This window comes from Lissotriton vulgaris, chromosome 1_2 (assembly GCF_964263255.1).
Source record: "Lissotriton vulgaris chromosome 1_2, aLisVul1.2, whole genome shotgun sequence".
In the NCBI taxonomy this organism is placed as follows: domain Eukaryota; kingdom Metazoa; phylum Chordata; class Amphibia; order Caudata; family Salamandridae; genus Lissotriton; species Lissotriton vulgaris.
The window spans coordinates 139461140-139477918 of record NC_141686.1 but is presented as its reverse complement, the minus strand read 5'-3'; the positions used below and the strand labels follow the sequence as shown (position 1 = coordinate 139477918).

Sequence of the window (16779 nt, the reverse complement as noted above, 5' to 3'; positions counted from 1 at the left end):
AGGGGGACTGGCCCTGGGCCCGGTCCAGGCCCGGACGGGCCCAGACGGGCTTGCCTTTGGCGCGCCTTCGGCGCGCTGACGGCGCGCCCGCTGCGCCCGTCCGCTGCGCTTCCTGGCGAGGCACATCTTTTATGTCCGTGTGAGAGGGAACATGGGGGCGTGGCCAGCTGAGGTGGGCGTGTCCGCCGTGGCGCCTCGCCCTCAGTGATGGCGACAGGTAGCGTTCGTTGCAGCGCTAGGAGCGCTGTTTAAGTGCACAGGTAAGTGAGGTTTAAAAGCAAAGTATCACACAGCAAAGTTTTTAAAAGAACATAATTCACTCCCGGCTTCCGCCTCAGGAGACTCCCGAATTAAAGTGACGCGCTTTCCAGCCGCGCGCACTTTATAGTGTCAGGGGAGGGGGCGTGGCCAGTTGAGGTGGGCGTGTCCGCCGTGGCGCCTCGCCCTCAGTGATGGCGACAGGTAGCGTTCGTTGCAGCGCTAGGAGCGCTGTTTAAGTGCACAGGTAAGTGAGGTTTAAAAGCAAAGTATCACACAGCAAAGTTTTTAAAAGAACATAATTCACTCCCGGCTTCCGCCTCAGGAGACTCCCGAATTAAAGTGACGCGCTTTCCAGCCGCGCGCACTTTATAGTGTCAGGGGAGGGGGCGTGGCCAGCTGAGGTGGGCGTGTCCGCCGTGGCGCCTCGCCCTCAGTGATGGCGACAGGTAGCGTTCGTTGCAGCGCTAGGAGCGCTGTTTAAGTGCACAGGTAAGTGAGGTTTAAAAGCAAAGTATCACACAGCAAAGTTTTTAAAAGAACATAATTCACTCCCGGCTTCCGCCTCAGGAGACTCCCGAATTAAAGTGACGCGATAAACAGAAGACGATGCGACATCATCTAGAGGGGGGAAAATTGAGCAAGTACAACACTTTAATTATTTAGGGATTGTTTTTGATTTAAAACAAAATTGGAAGGAGATGTTACAAAGTCTAGCAAACTTAATGGCCCAAAGTATTGCTGCAATATTGAGATTTTCCCAAAAATTGGTTTCTAAGCCAATTATAGAAATGTCTAAAATTAATTTGGCTAAAACATTACCAACGGCCATACATGGGGCAGCAATCTGGGAGATAACTAACGTAACAGCACACCAAGTTTTAGAAGGAAAATTTATCAAAATGATGTTGTCAGTCCCACTATCATGTAATAACTTTGTTGCACATAATGAAGCCAGTGTGCCATTTATTACTGGCGCCATTAAATTAGCACCGCTCTCTCTTTGGTTATCATTATGGAAAAGGGGCACAGAGGTTTGAACCAGAAAATCTTGAAAGATATCCTGAACCTGGATCATGTTCATAAAATCCCATGGCTATCATATGTTAGGCAAACCTTAACTTTGCTGGGACTTGCTTTCTTATATGATACCCCAACCCTTTGTGAACATTTTCCCAAATCTAGATTGAAGGACATTTATTGAACGAAAGTTACTCCTGACAAGTGGGATAGTCATAGAAAGAATCAATCTGTAATATTTTATGAAAGCATGCATCAGATTCCCAAACATTCTCATTTATTATTTAGGGTTTGTCAAGAACAACCAGCATAGTTTCATCCTGACTAGATTTCAATTGAATTTCATTCATTCAAAAGAATTGTAAATTGTAAATCTGCCATTGAAAACTAGTTGCATGTGTTGTTTTTTTGCCCAGGCTATTCTAAGGCCAGGAACTAATGGCTGGTTCCCCTATGTAAAAACCTGGGCCTTCGAAGATGCATGCAGGCATTTAGAATTGAATTTCATCCAGTTAATGTTGGCGCATCCACATAATGTATTATCTATAAGTAATCTACCGCCCTGTCCGTGTAACAATAAGGCGACCCAATCAACTTCACACTTCCTATTTTCTTGTCCTTTGTATATAGTAGAGAGGAAGATTTTTATTATCCCACTTTATTAAAAAAAATCTCCATGCGTACTCCAGCCGTAGCTCTCTCCTTACTATATCAATTAGAAATCCCACTGGTTTACTATGTGCTTGCAGCTGTAATGTAATGTATTGTCTTGTTTAGGCAAGAAAGAGGATAATATATGTATTTGTTGTTTAACAGAGTACCCATGTCCTGATGAAGCCTATATCATCTGGCTGAAACGCGACCGCAACTGCATCAACACCTCTTGCTTCGAACGGAGTCCCCTGTTAAAATTCAAGAAAGATTTGAATTTTTCATAGGTGCACCAACACAAATGTAGGCCGGTTTGATGTGTTAACCCCCTGGTGCTTTTCGTTTGGGACTACCATTTTGTTGTATACTCCACTCTAATTTAAGAGGAGGTACATATGTAAATTGGTGTGCATATATATTTTTATATAATTGTTGTCCTGAGGGTACAGAGAAGTGTTTTTTGATATTGTAATATGTTTTGTATATTTGTATATAATGCACATGTGATGTGTTGTATATAGACTGTTGTTTGTTGTGCCTCTCTGGCTGTCCGCTCATATATGTGTATATGAATTAATATATACTCATCCTGTGTATAAGTCGTTAATCACAAGATAATAAATTGTTTCTTGTTCGAAAATTAAAAGTGGATTGATCCCTTCAGTACCATTTGTTTCTACTTTTTCATCCTTGGATGTCTCCTGCTCAGGTACGGGAGGGTGAGGTGGGCAGAACCCCTAACAATTTTTTCTAGTCGTCGCTTCTTTTCTATGGGCTGCCTTGAGAACCTGTAAGGTTTTTAGTACAACATCTTTCTCCAATCAATGCATTGTTTTTAATACGTATGATCGCTGCTATCTGATTCTATTTTTAACCTGAAGGATAAAATCTCTCTGGTTTCTGTATTATATTTATTCTATGACTGGCTTCTTAAATGTGAATACGTGATTTTTTTTAATGTGTACTTTTATGCATTTTCAAAGTGCAAAATACAGTCGGTTGATGATGATGGTATTTAAAAGTTTTTCTTTTCTTTCATTAGGGTTAACTCACGTCTTTGCTGTCTGATTACAAATATCACAGTACTTTTGACACAGCTTTGATTACTATTCACTGTTTCAAGTATTGCACTTTGGAAGAAACCTTGTACTCTCAGCAACTACTGCGCCTGCAATAGACGTCGAATCGTATGCAAGCTTTGCAGGGCCTAACAGTTGTAGCTAAGGCTGCCCTGTTACATTTTTCTATGGTAAATGCAAGGGACACTAAACGGGGTCTAAGTGCTTCCCATTCTTTAATAGCTGCACATAGAATGAAAATGAAAGGGCAAATTAAAATAAATGTGCCTAAATCTAATCTGCTGTTTCTCAGCAAAGACTTCATCAACAGGATTCAAGAACAGCTATAGAATGACACCTATAGTTTTCGTAATAGGCCAAAACACTTTTATTGAAGAAATGGAAAAGATAAAACATTGGACTTCACTAAGGCTGATCTAAGAATGCTAGCCCAGATGTTTCAATCTGTCCACCTTAATGGATAATGTGCACTACACAAAATACACGCCATTGTTTTGCAGCATTGTTCGAAATTCAATAACATTTTTGAAGATTCATATATCGGAAGATACAAACTGAATTGTCTCTTCTTGTCAAAGCCAGGTGAGACCACGCCCACGTATTAAAGGGGAAAGTTGGTTCCTGTGAAGTAAAAAAATATTTTACACTTTTAGTGGCTTATAAATACTAAAGGCATTCTAAATGCATGTGCACTCAAAACACATATTCCCTGCTATTCTGATCTGCTGATTATTGCCAAATACTTTAAATATTCATGTATCTTGATATATTTGATTTTGGCACTTATTTTTTGTTGCTACACTCATCTCTTGTAAGCCCTAGTCCATTTTTTTTCACCCTGCACATTATCATAAGCTGACTCTTTTCTAAACAATAATTGGCAAAGCCAGTAGGTCTGGTGTTGACTGCAAGCCTTTGGTTTGGCAATGCTTGTTTTATTTTGCGATGGTTTATGTAAAAAAATCATTTTTTGTTTGGGGACCTGGTGGACCCTTGAAAATATAAAAAATAAAATGTTGGCTAAAAATAAAAACAAAATTGTAAAAAAGTATACATTGCTCCAGAAGTCAATAGAACTGAAGGGAACTACCTTGTGTGGAGATGTGCTCTTTGTAAAATACAAAATGCCATCTCTGTCAGTGAAAATAACCAATAAATAAAGAGGGCTGACTTACTGACCAATGCTCAGTTCTGTATTGGACAGAAGAAAATGTAAATGACACAGCAACAGACCAATGGATGAAGAAGGCTGGCTGAAGGCACATATAAGTAGATCATATAAGTCATTTAGTAAATCAAAAGATCATTGCTAACGCCAGACCTAAAAATATACAATATCTGTTTCTAGTTGTGAACAGATCGCTTTCAAATGCTGACCTTGACATGATCACCTTAACACTATTATGAAGTAACTTTGGTGTTTTGGGGGAGTGCAGGATGTAAGGCAGGAGATGTAAAGCTGTAAGACAGTTGATGAGGCTTTTGTTTTCCAGTTAGAAGTAGTCAACATTATTCAAAAGTCACAAGGCAAGAAAGTGAAGGACAAAGGAGATTTCATGGCTTTTTTTAGATTTCTGCCTCTAAGCAGCTCAATGTAGTAAAGCTATGACGAGGCAGCGTCGAACAGCGAGTCGAACTATGGATGGTGGCTGGTGTGAGTTGGATCCGTCCCAGATGCCAGCAGCTGAAAGACTCATGGCTGTGGAGATGCTAGTATGATGTCTCTGACCAGGTGCAGACGCCGCTTGTGGCTGTGATTCCATGATCTGGAGCTACATCGGCTCCTGCCTCAGCTCAAAATTTCAAATGCTTAAAATAAGTGGCAAATCTACTGTGGAAGTCTGAAGTAATCAGAAAGATGCCGGTAATTCCATGTAGATTATGTAAGTTACTTTATTTAAATTAAGATGTTAAGTAGTAAGTTATAATGACAACCCCATCAGGAGCAGCTGTCCTGCTGCTCAGCCCTCACCCAACTGACATTCACAACACACTAACATTCCATTCATCTAACATTCCACATCTCATACATACAAGCTGAGCAGCAGGAAGATATAAGATACAACATATCTCCCTTCGTTGGGACATTTAAAAGAATCAAATAAAACATTGACAACATGTCAAGTACAATTGGTCAGTAGATTCAATAAATTTAAACACAGCACAAGTAAGATAAAAATGTGCAATGTAATCAATAAACGATAGGTACCCACATACCTCACTATACAACCAATGACACAATAATCAAACTGACGCAAGAAGACACATCCTGTCCCTTTCCATACTGACACACGCGCACAACAGTCTGAACAAGCATCACATGCATCACATTACTTCCTGAAAGAAACAACAAACCTACATCCTACATCCATATGCCACAAATCATACCAGTTGGCCAGACTAGTACAACAAGCAACACACACAAGAACAAACCTTTACACCATATATATCAGGAAACAACGTGTACACCTCTTGACAAATTAACAAGCACTCACAAAACCCATTCATATGCCAAACAACACTAAACAATCAATACACTCGCAACACAACCATTACGTGCGAGGGACACTGCCAACGCAGCCTTGACATGCGAGGCAAAACACATTCCCAACACAACCCTGACGAGTGAGGGACATCACTGCCAACGCAACCATGACGTGCGAGGCAAAACACATTCCCAACACAACCCTGACGTGTGAGGGACATTACTGCCAACACAACCATGACATGCGAGGCAAAACACATTCCCAACACAACCCTGACGTGTGAGGGACACTACTGCCAACGCAACCATGAGGTGCGAGGCAAAACACATTTCCAACACAACCCTTACGTTTGAGGGACACACACCAACTACCAAACTACACTAATACTGAGTGACAATACTACAGTCATCTCATACCCCCCAACCAAAGACTAATAACGAGGGACGTAACCCTACTGCAGTCACCCCATACACAACACAAACCAATGAAAAGCCTACCACTCATACATAACACCTTAATAAACCTAAACCCTGTTGTGGTGAAGTCCTGAGACCTTTGTCCCTAACATGTACTTTTGACACCATTTTCGTGTTTTCCATTGCGTTTCAAGTTCTGGGACATTTTCCTTTTTCAGTCACCTCTGGGCTCACAGGCCCGCCACTATCTCCTGGACAGCTTCTTTTTTATTCACAGACTCGCTGCTGTTTCTGGGACCTTTGTGCAGTTCCTGTAACTACTAGCACAAGTAAGATAAAAATGTGCAATGTAATCAATAAACGATAGGTACCCACATACCTCACTACACAACCAATGACACAATAATCAAACTGACGCAAGAAGACACATCCTGTCCCTTTCCATACTGACACACGCGCACAACAGTCTGAACAAGCATCACATGCATCACATTACTTCCTGAAATAAACAACAAACCTACATCCTACATCCATATGCCACAAATCATACCAGTTGGCCAGACCAGTACAACAAGCAACACACACAAGAACAAACCTTTACACCATATATATCAGGAAACAACGTGTACACCTCTTGACAAATTAACAAGCACTCACAAAACCCATTCATATGCCAAACAACACTAAACAATCAATACACTCGCAACACAACCATTTCGTGCGAGGGACACTGCCAACGCAGCCTTGACATGCGAGGCAAAACACATTCCCAACACAACCCTGACGAGTGAGGGACATCACTGCCAACGCAACCATGACATGCGAGGCAAAACACATTCCCAACACAACCCTGACGTGTGAGGGACATTACTGCCAACACAACCATGACGTGCGAGGCAAAACACATTCCCAACACAACCCTGACGTGTGAGGGACACTACTGCCAACGCAACCATGAGGTGCGAGGCAAAACACATTTCCAATACAACCCTTACGTTTGAGGGACACACACCAACTACCAAACTACACTAATACTGAGTGACAATACTACAGTCATCTCATACCCCCCAACCAAAGACTAATACCGAGGGACTTAACCCTACTGCAGTCACCCCATACACAACACAAACCAATGAAAAGCCTACCACTCATACATAACACCTTAATAAACCTAAACCCTGTTGTGGTGAAGTCCTGAGACCTTTGTCCCTAACATGTACTTTTGACACCATTTTCGTGTTTTCCATTGCGTTTCAAGTTCTGGGACATTTTCCTTTTTCAGTCACCTCTGGGCTCACAGGCCCGCCACTATCTCCTGGACAGCTTCTTCTTTATTCACAGACTCGCTGCTGTTTCTGGGACCTTTGTGCAGTTCCTGTAACTACTAGCACAAGTAAGATAAAAATGTGCAATGTAATCAATAAACGATAGGTACCCACATACCTCACTACACAACCAATGGCACAATAATCAAACTGACGCAAGAAGACACATCCTGTCCCTTTCCATACTGACACACGCGCACAACAGTCTGAACAAGCATCACATGCATCACATTACTTCCTGAAATAAACAACAAACCTACATCCTACATCCATATGCCACAAATCATACCAGTTGGCCAGACCAGTACAACAAGCAACACACACAAGAACAAACCTTTACACCATATATATCAGGAAACAATGTGTACACATCTTGACAAATTAACAAGCACTCACTAAACCTATTCATACGCCAAACAACACTAAACAATCCATATACTCGCAACACAACCATTGCGTGCGAGGGACACTGCCAACACAGCCTTGACATGCGAGGCAAAACACATTCCCAACACAACCCTGACGAGTGAGGGACATCACTGCCAACGCAACCATGACGTGCGAGGCAAAACACATTCCCAACACAACCCTGACGTGTGAGGGACATTACTGCCAACACAACCATGACGTGCGAGGCAAAACACATTCCCAACACAACCCTGACGTGTGAGTGACACTACTGCCAACGCAACCATGACGTGCGAGGCAAAACACATTTCCAACACAGCCCTTACGTTTGAGGGACACACCCCAACTACCAAACTACACTAATACTGAGTGACAATACTACAGTCATCTCATACCCCCCAACCAAAGACTAATAACGAGGGACTTAACCCTACTGCAGTCACCCCATACACAACACAAACCAATGAAAAGCCTACCACTCATACATAACACCTTAATAAACCTAAACCCTGTTGTGGTGAAGTCCTGAGACCTTTGTCCCTAACATGTACTTTTGACACCATTTTCGTGTTTTCCATTGCGTTTCAAGTTCTGGGACATTTTCCTTTTCCAGTCCCCTCTGGGCTCACAGGCCCGCCACTATCTCCTGGACAGCTTTTTCTTTATTCACAGACTCGCTGCTGTTTCTGGGACCTTTGTGCAGTTCCTGTAACTACTAGCTCTGAAACCAGATTCCAAAACTTGAGCTTATTTAACTCTTCAAAACGGTTTTCATCTGTGCACCTAGCCGTTTAAAAATAGTTTTCCATGAGCACTGTTGCCGTTGTGTTTATGTTGTCAACCCTCTTGTAAACCCATAAGCAACACATGCTAAACTGAAAACGATGACAGTACCTGTTTCTCCATGCAAGATTAGTGCTAAATGTCATTTCAAAAACAGCCTTGGCAATATCTCGACTCGGCGATGTATGCCTAGACATACAACTAACAAAATGGAGGCACGCAGATCGACGTAGAGCCGGCTGGTTCTCTAAGATACAACAAAGTCCTTTGGTTCTTCTGCTCCAGTCATAGAAAACGACATCCCCCTTTAACTGATTCTGTCGGCAACTCCTTTTGGGCACAGGTTCAACTCATCCCATAATTGGTCAGGCTGTTCAAGCAAAGTACCTCCCAGGCAGGTCAGCAGCACTTCACCACAAGCAGTCTCTTTCCAGCCCCTCCTCACCCTGGCTTCCTGCAGCAAGATCCATCCACAGGGATGGGTGTCCGATGACCCTATTGGCCCCAGGAAGGAAACTGGTGCCATCAGTTCTGGTGAAGACAACTCTTTGGGGCTTATTACGATGTCGGTTGGAGTTTCCTCTGACTGACACCTTGGCAGAAACGGGACCGACCACCTAATTACGCCTGACGCGGTTGCATTCCCACATTTCCCTATGGGAGCATGTGTTTTGGCCGTAAACCCGCAGTAACACAACCTCCCATAGAGAAATGGGATATTGTGTTGTTTTGAAAGTCCTAAAATATTTAGGTTCTTTTACAAAATATTGGGTGTTCTCCAACTTAGTGTAGTGTTCTAGCCTTCCTGGGAGCATGCAAATAAGTACGCCACCCACAGTGCTCTGGATTCCTCAGCATACAGTCATTCTCTACTGTCTGATTAGGGCATAACCGTTAATAAGTGCACCAAAACACCTCCCAGCACATTACATGCTTCCTCTAATAAGTCCGCCCAGAACCTCAGGCGACCTAGCACACATAGTCTCATGACATTACATCTCCCCCTTGTTAAATAAAAAGAACAAACAACGGGTACATTATATTTCTTTGATGGGTCGTCGAGGCGCTCAATTTAGTTGGCCAGATCGAATAGCATGAAGTGGTTGAGGTTCACTCTGTTCAGACCTGATGGTACAGGTTCTGATGCCTGATCTGGACTGTCAGGTGAGACGGCCTCATTTGTGTAGGTGCAGGAGCTGACGATCGCGGAGGTAGATGTTGAAAATGTGACAGTGTGTTTGGAATGTCAGAACGGTGTGTAGTCACCACGTGTCCTTTTCACATCACAACTCTCAGAAGATCGACAGCAAATGGAGTGCCTGTTTTCACCTTTCACTTCTGCTTGACTATGACTATACCACCTTCATTGAGGACTGTCTCTTGGGTTCTCTGACGCCGATCAGCATAAGTCTTCATTTGCACTTTCTAAGAGTGCTGGTGAGATGAACTTTGTCAGCACTCAAGATTCGGTCTACTGTCCATTGGGGCAGCTTCGTTATGATGGTTCTCCCAAATAGCAAGTTGGCTGACCTTTCCCCTGTTGTGGAGTGGGGAGTTGACCGATCAGCAGAGAGGGCTTTGACACATGGCTGGCTTTATTTCAATCCCCTCGATTCATGCTCACTGAATTACTCTTTTGAGTGTACCCATTGTTCTACAACACATTTGCTTGGGGCCACAGAGGTGTATTCTTTTGATGCTGATATTTATTCTCATTCTGAACTTTCTGAATTTCTTGCTGTTGAATAGCGAACCGTTGTCAGATTTGAGAATGGCGGGTATACCCACGCCGCAAAGATGTTCTCCAGCCGGACAATGACCTTGTCATGGCTGTTTAATGATAACTCCTCTACCAAAAGCAAACATGAATACTCATCAACAACAATCCTTTACCAAGCCTTTGTAGGAAGGTCAGACATGGTCAAGGGATGTTGCTTCACTTTTGGGAAAAGACAGTTGCAAAAATGACATTCCTCTATTTCACAGGGACCTGGAGCTTGGGTAGGAAACCGGCAAGTTGCTGATCAGAACCTACATCCGGAGCAATGTTGTGCCCTGGCTACCCCCGTCGGCCCTTGACATTTTAACTAAGGGTCTATCTATTCCCTAGTTAACGTCAACTAGAGTTCTAACCACCCCTGGTAATTTACATCCATTTATTAAATACTAGGCGGTAGTGCACACATTCACTTCATTCAACTACGGTCCTGAAGAAGTGCCAATTGACCCGTTAGGGGCAAGCATGGCACGAAACATGCCAACCTCACACACTTAGACTGCCCCTTAGGAACATTATTAATCCCCACATGGGGCACACTGTAGTTTTTACCTAGGCTAGAGCTGCCTTTTACATTAATATTTACTGCAAGGGACTGCCCTAGACTTATTTTATCTGACCTCACTGTGCACTGCCCAGCCCCCACAACCGCATGCACCTAAATGCTTCATAATCAAAAGATCCCCGACAAAGAGCCCCGGTTTCGGGAGCCTGTCAGGCATTGCAGCACCGGCCTGACGAGGGGCACCCGCCCTATGATGAAGGATGACACCTCTCGGAGTGTGTGAGGGCAGCACGAAGAAAGACCTGTTCTTCCCCTTCACTCCTTCCTTCCTTCTCCCAAACCCCCCCTGTCAAATAGGAACTGAATATCTTCTTTAACTACTTGTCTCATTTGGGATTTTGTGTGCAGGACCCAGCTCTCAGTACCCCCCTTTTTTGGTTAAAAAAACTCTTCTAGTTCCCTCTCAAATCATTCATCTAAGGGTGCTAACCACACTTCCTGTCTTAGGTTCTTTTGGTAGCTATAATTCAACTATGTCCTTCAAGGGCTAGTTCAATGACCTGTTGTTTTAGGCTGTCAGGTATGACATTTCTTGAGCTTCTCAATACAATGCCTTCCTTGGTCGCAGACAGTTCATACGGTACATTTTAGAATGTTTTGTAAATTGTCAGCAAGAGGTCGAATACTCCTTTTCCAGAACTAAGTTAGAATGATTTCTTTAATGATAAGCATTTTTTTGTTAACATTAGTGAACTCATTAATCTGTTTGATGGATAGGGCCACTGGCGTTCTGAGCTTCACAATGAAATTGATGTACTCCTCAACTGTTTTGAATGTTGAACTGTGATGATGTAGTGGTACTCGTAAAAAATAATCAGCAGGGTTTTGGTCTTTACCTGGCTTGTGTACAATGGCATAATCGTACTCTTTTAGTCTCGAACCCCACCTCTCAATGCAAGGGGCTTTCGGTTTCCGAAGATGGTGAGTACTACTTGGTGGTCTGTTATGATAGTGAAACGCTTTCGGTTCAAAAACACGTGACTCTCCTTCTCTGGCTGAGAATAGGCATGTTCTGTGTCAGAGAGGCTCTGACTGGTGAAGGGCACAATGTGTCTTTGAGAATTTGAATGACCATTATGTTGAGTAAGGATTGCCCCCAGTCCCACCGGTCTCTCATCCACTGTGATCTTAGTCTGTAGTTTAGTGTCAAAGTAGGCCATCTCGGTTGCATTCTCAATTGCATGTGTTATTCTTTTGAACCTTTAATCCTATTTAACAGACCATTGGAACAGAACATTTTGTTTTGTCAACTCTCTCAATGGGGCACTTACAGTAGCCAGATCACGAATGTACCTTGAGCAATAACTTCCCATGCCTAAAAAGGATTACAGCATGGTGACATCTTGCGGGGGGAATGTAGCTGGCAGTGCTTTCACTTTATCAGGGTCAGGAGTCATTTCCCCATCAGAAAACATGTGTCCAAAAAATTTGAGTTTGATCTCCTGAAACTCACACTTAACTGCATTCAGAGTGAGACCTGGATCAGTAAGTGATTGACACACTTGTGTAAGAGCTTTATCAGGCTCCTTTTGCGTTGCTCCAAACACTAGTATGTCATCACTGTAGTAAAAAGCAGGTTGAATTATTCGATGTATAACATCTTGAAATATTTCTGCAGCTGACACCACTCCAAGAATAAACCTTTTGTATTTGAACAAACCAACATGAGTCAAAAAAGTAGTGATGTACCTGTAATTCTCTTCCATCTCGAGTTGATATCACTTGTTCAGGTCAAGACAAGAGAAAACGTTGGGACCGTTCAGTTGCATGATCATGTCCCTTATGTGTGTACCAGGATGTCTTTCTTTCTTGATTACTTTGTTAGCCTGGCGCACATCAACACAGAGGCACACATCACCCTCACAACGCCTTTTTGAAACTATCACTATGGGCTACACCCATGGGGTAGGACCAGTGAGTGGAGCGCTCAATGTTGTCATGCTTAGTATTGCTAGTTCTTTCTAATTAGCTTCTTGCAAGTGGAAAGTGACTCTGTAGTGCCTCTGGGCAACAGGCAAATATCCTCATTGATGTGAAGTCGCACATTCATTGTTTTGAGCCTGGAGCCTGTCCAGGCAGTGAAATAATGATGGGAACTGACTCACAACTTCAGATTGAGTGAGGAGGGTGTAATTGAAAAATATCAGAATCATTTCGGCATCTGTGTCAAAGCGGAGTAGGCAATCACTGGATAAAGCTCCTTGAAGAACATGAATTGGGGCTTGATCTGATACTGCTTTATGTTTCAAAGTCGCTGTGAATGACCCTTGATTCTGCAACGCATCTGCATATTTTTCAGCATGACGGGTTGAGACGTTGCACAGGAAATAGGCTTTTGAAATTTTTGACTGTCATGAAGTACCACTGTCTATAATAAAGGATATGGGGCAACCGTTTAACTTTATTGTCATCTTGTGGCAATGTCCAAATTAGATTTGTTGTTTTGTTGGTGGTTTACCTTTTCTTTAGTTATTCCTTGCAAGTAGCCAGGCCAACGTGTGCCTGTCATTTGCTGGTTGATGCCATTAGTACACATCCATCTCCTTCCCTGGTGGTCAATAATTATGTTGACGAGCCTCTGTTGGATGAACTTGATGATGATCGACTTTGTCTGGTGTCTACTTGTCTTAACTTCTGCTGCTTTTTTGCTTTGTGTGCGCTTCTGAAACTTTCTGGTGTCCATTTTCCCTTCTCGCTGTGTCGTAGTTAGTTTCTCCTTCACTTTGCAAACCATTATGAAGTGGTTCTCCTTACTGCAGCCTTTACATGTTTGGCCCTTGGCTGGACATTTGTCTTGTGGAAATGAAAACCCACATTGGAAACACAATGTTTTCTTCTTTGTAGACAGCGATTCGTCTGCATATGGTTGGTGTTTGTTCTTAATCTGCATGGCCAAAACTGATTCACTTTTCGGTGTTCCAGCTTCCATGTCAGCGGCTTGTCGATCCGCTCTTTCTTTGGCCCTGGCGGCCAATAGTAATTTCACTAAACTGGAATCTCTCTCAACTGGCTTCTTCGGAAAGAGTCTCAAAGACAGCTATTGATAACTTGGAGATGTATGGCTTCTTCATCGATAAATTCACTGAACGTGTAGTGTCGAGCGACCATGTGTGTGTTACTATGCAATCGCGTCAAAGGGCGCAGGGGTCCCATGAGTGAGCTGATTGATTGATTGATTGTTTGATAAGCACATCAAGTATTTCAACAGCTATTGGCTGCGCGAACAGTACTAAGAGGCCCCTAATCAGAGACCGCAGGGGTTGTTTTTCCGATGAACATTCTATAGGTTAGCGATTAGGAGACTTTCCCTAGCCTGTAAACTGGGGATATATCAACTGAAAACTGGTACTTCCTGCCAGGTGGTGCTTCCGCTTCCTGTGTGTGCAGTGGAACCGGAGCCGGGAGGAGGATGCGATTGACTGATATTTTGCTGACCTGAGGACGCTGCTTGCTAAAGACTCCTGTTTGTTGCCCCCCAGGACCACTGGTAACATCGCTGCCTTGCCGCTATTGACCCTGCCTTGTAGTCCCCCCGCCGCCGCGAGTACAACCAAGCGGCTGCCGAGCGGGGGACTACATTTCCCAGCGGCCAGTGTGCAGGACACGCCAGGGACGCGCCAGGAGGCGCTTAAAAAGAACGTCACCACCGGGGGAGCGGGTGCTAGAAAAATTGCTGACCTGAGCGTCGGAGAGGACGCTGCTTGCTAAAGACTCCTGTTTGTTGCCCCCCAGGACCACTGGTAACATCGCTGCCTTGCCGCTATTGACCCTGCCTTGTAGTCCCCCCGCCATCGCGAGTACAACCAAGCAGCCGCCGAGCGGGGGACTACATTTCCCAGCGGCCAGTGCGCAGGACACGCCAGGGATGCGCCAGGAGGCGCTTAAAAAGAACGTCACCACCCGTGTCGCGGGAGCGCCCGGGGCTAAGCCCGGGCAAAGAGCGGGCCTCTGTGGCCCTCAGGGGACAGAAGGAGACGGGACGGGCCACCCCCCTTTTATCGCCATCGCCGTGGGCCTTTGTACAAGGTGAAATTACATCTTTGGTTGTCATCATAGTGCATGAGGTCTGTGATAGCTGTTAAGCTGCTCTTATGAAAGAGCCTACTATTCTATTTCATCCACCGGCTTCTCCTCATAAGATGACTAAAGTTAGAAAGACCCCTGTGGCCACAAGATCGTCGACCCGGAATAAAATTGTTCCATCTACACCTTTACCAACGCTTACTGCTATTGACTTAATGCTACAAAAGACTATAGGTGTAGTTGCAGATGCCATTCCAAACACGGAGAGGCGTCTCTCACTGACTCCGAATATGTGCTTCCCTAACCTTTCACTACACACCACAGTTAATAATAACACTGCAGATTCCTCCATTAATTTAGAGGAATCCCTTTTGATGCAATCTTTTACTGGGCTACCTAGTGGCCAAAAAAGTAGTAGGAAAAATGCACAATTAGGGTCACCTACACCGGCAAACAGCATAGAAGGAAGCCCCTTGTTCATTTCTAATCCTGGGGGTAACATGTGCTCATCCCATCCAGGATCTATTTCATCAAACTCCCCAGGGGACGCCCTTGCTGTAAGTTTGCCTCTTGTTATTACAACAGCAGTAGATAAACCACCAACCCCAAGTAAGACAAAGCGACGACATGGGAAGAAAACTAAAACTAAATCCATAGTGAGGAAAATATACAGACCATTAGGTCTCCACAAGCCTTCAGCAAAGGATGTATGGCTAAATTTTAGATTGGCTAAACCACTTCCCGGGACATCTAATTTTACTACCACATCATGTACCCAGAGTGTAACGCTGCCCAACGAAACACAGCCAGAGCATACTAAAACTTACACAGATCAGACAAGTCAGACTGAAAAGGCAAGTTTACCAGATAAAATATATCCGATAGATCTGGAGCAACTAGTTAAATCTCTCTTGCAACCTTTAAGTGATAAAATTATTAGCATAGAGCAAACCTTAGCGAAGCTCGAAAAATCCCAAAAAAAGGATACTTCGAGCATATTAAAGATTCTTACTGCATCCAACCCGAAGGATAGCTCTTTACCATCTAAAGGTAACCAAAAGCAACCTAATATCACGAAGACACGAGTCAAGAATAACACTCAAAGTGATTGCTCTATTCTGACACTTACCTCTTCTTTGGGCGTCACAGCTCTTAACACTCCAATTTTGCCCATATGTGCAAATACTGACTTAGCAGTAGCACCAACCCTGCCTACTATCTCTGAGGGTTCTTCAACTGGTAGTGAAGAGAGTGAATGGGCTGCGGAAGGTTTACCCATTGATCCACCGAATGATCAGGCCGAGCCTGCAAGGCCAACATTAACACAAAGTGAAGCCTTAAACACACGACCGGTACAGACACCTAAACTGACACACCCAAAAAGAGTTATGCACATTAACCTCCCTCCGGAGTCCCACTTATACACCATAGTAATGATTGGTGTACCGCAATTAGAAGCGGGCAAAACAGAGAGCTATGGGGACTTGAAAATAAAGTAAGTCACTGGTTAACCGCTCATAGACCGATTCCTCCCCACATCAGTGGTACGATTAAACTGATAAGAACAGATACTACACTTGATCTTAGCCAAAAGGCCGAGAAGCGATATCAGTGGTACGATAACAAATGTCAGGAGGGTCGATTGGGTGGGCCACAGATTTAAATCCACCGAGGGTGACTGCATTGTAGTCAACTTTAAGGACAGTCGTGTGGCAAGGCACATAACTGGCTGGAAGGACGGCTCGATCAGTAGCCTGATCCGCACCATGGATCTAAGTTATTTTTATCCATCAAATGACCATAATTTAAATAAAGCGCACTCATATTCCACCACAGAGCAGGAGAAAACTTACGATAATTACAACCTTTATTACAATGGATTAATCCCCAGAAATTACGGTCACTATACTGCAGAAGAACCAAGACAGCATAGGAGAGATATACCCTGGGAGTCTAGACAGGTCAGCCAGCTAGGAACCTATCAAGAG

General features: G+C 43.7%; 1 pseudogene; it reads right to left on the bottom strand.

The window, feature by feature from the left end:
• Positions 1-16281: 16281 nt before the first annotated feature.
• Positions 16282-16398, bottom strand: LOC147734698 (U2 spliceosomal RNA; annotated as a pseudogene).
• Positions 16399-16779: the final 381 nt, after the last annotated feature.